This window comes from Zingiber officinale, chromosome 6A (genome assembly GCF_018446385.1).
Source record: "Zingiber officinale cultivar Zhangliang chromosome 6A, Zo_v1.1, whole genome shotgun sequence".
Classification (NCBI taxonomy): domain Eukaryota; kingdom Viridiplantae; phylum Streptophyta; class Magnoliopsida; order Zingiberales; family Zingiberaceae; genus Zingiber; species Zingiber officinale.
In genome coordinates this window covers 9709591-9711948 of record NC_055997.1, presented here as the reverse complement: position 1 = coordinate 9711948, position 2358 = coordinate 9709591, and positions in this window count along the sequence as shown.

The window sequence follows — 2358 nt, the reverse complement described above, 5'->3', positions numbered from 1 at the left end:
AGGTAGGCGGAAAGACCAAGTGGATTGAGAGGACTCAACACTTGGCAAGGAAGCTCTATAGGTTTGGAGGGCCGAAGATCGAGGAAAAGTCATGGTGGGTCAATCCGATGCTAAGCGGCAAAGTCCAAACTGGTTTGGAGGATCAAGGTTTGGTAGGCAAATTGAGGCAAGAAACTGGAGGAGCGACAGTGAGGCGTGTTCTAGGAAGGAACAAACCCTAGGTCGCTGATCCAACTGAAGAAACCGGGAAGGTTTTCAAGTTGAGATCAAGACAGTTTTACTGTCAAATACTACTCATGCATCTTTCTATATTATTATGCTAACCTTTGTTTTACAGGGATAGATTATCTAACTCTGTTTTGTAGGAAATAACTTTATCGGTCGACCGAACCTGAGGATCGGTCCACCAAACAAGGCTATCTCAGACCAGAGACTAGTTCAGACCAAATCAGAGTAGAGTCCGATCGAAGCATGATCAGTCGACCGAACCAGAAGATCAGTCGACCGAACCTTGATGATGTGTCACAGATCAGACCGAGCCAAAGCAGAGAAGGAAACCTGGCAGATCGATTGACCGAACCAGAGGATTGGTCGACCAAAAGATCATCTCATTAAAGCAACATTAAGTGTGAATCTCGGCGAACAGACTGTTCAGTCGACCGAACAAGGTAATCAGTTGACCGAACCATTAAAGATCATAAATGCTCGAAGATCGGATCTCAGTGAAGAAGGAAGGGAGCGTGTTCAATCGACCGAACCTGAGGATTGGTCGACCGAACGATAACGGTGCTTATAAAAAGGGAGCTCGAGGTCCGAGGCAGAAAATAAGTTTGAAGTTCACCTCTGTGCTAAATCCTTGTTCATGCAACTGCTCTGCAGCATTTTTTCAAGCAAGCTACTACTCCGATAAAGTGTCGACGATCTACAATGTTTCTTAATTGTTTGGTATATTTTTATTAGCTTGCATTGTACTTGTTTCAACTTCAGAACTTCAATTTTGAGTTTCCTAAAGGTTTAGAAACTCCAAATTACTGTTGATACAATGATAGAAGTTTGAAGCATATTTTAAGGGAGACTTTCTTCTAAAGACATGATTTTTTTTTTTTACAATGAAGGGACAATGGAAGATTGAAAATCTTTATTGTGATGCATGAATGCTCAATGTTGAGTATGTTGGTTGCTACTCGGAAAACCTAGAGGTTCCACTGTACAAAAATTTTGTACAAAGGTTTGAACCTTTTCCTAGCTACTATGTGTTCTTTTAAATTAAATTTTGGATCGCCTGCGGAACTTAACACGTTTGATCCAAAACTTAATCTATTCGTTCTTTTAGGTTTTGACTTGGGTCTCCTGCGGAACTTAACACGTTCGACCCAAATCACCTTAAGTTATTAATTCCATTAAATATTAATTTTCATAATTGGTTCCCAATACTGACGTGGCGAGGCACATGACCTTCTTGGATATGGGGGCAACCACCACCGACTAGACAAAACCTTTTATAGAAAGCTAATATTTAATTTCCTAAAATAACTTTAGGTTAACCAAAAAGAACAATCAAATCACAAGGGAAAAATAAAATAAAAGAACACAACTTCGAAAAACATATTCGAAATACTAGAACGTAAGCCTCTTGTATTTGGTATTATTTACATAAATAACTAGTATGATGCGGAAAGAAAAATTACTAGTTATACCTTGTAGAAAAATAACCTCTTGATCTTCTACCGTATTCCTCTTCTAACCTCGGACGCTGTGTGGGCAACGATCTTCCGAGATGAGAAACCACCAACCACCTTCTTCTCCTCCTAGCTAGGTTCGTCCACAAAAGAATAAGCTTCACCAAGGAAGAAAATCAAAACACTAACCAAGCTCCAAGAGATGCTAGCTTTCTCTCCTTCTTCTTCTTCTTCTCCAAGTAGTATCAGGCCACCACAAGAGCTCCAAGGGAGAGAGAGAGGTTCGGCCACCACAAGAAGAAGAGAGGGAGAGGATGGCCGGCCACACCAAGGAACAAAAGAGGGAGAGAAATAATAGAGGTTGTCACCCATGAAGGCACCCTCACCCCTTCTTTTATATTCCTTGGCCTAGGCAAATTAGGAAATTTAATTACAATAAAATTTCCTCAATTTCCTTGACATGATTTAATTGAGAAAAATAAAATAAAATTTCCCCAATTGAAATCTTATGGCCGACCACATCAATGAAGAACAAATTGGACAAGTTTCAATCAACAATTAAAACTTCCTAATTTGTTTCCGGAAATTTTAAAAAATAAAATTTCTCTTCAAAATCTCTTCATGGTTGATAAAAGGAAATTTCTATAATTTTAATTTTACAACATGTGAATAATTTTTA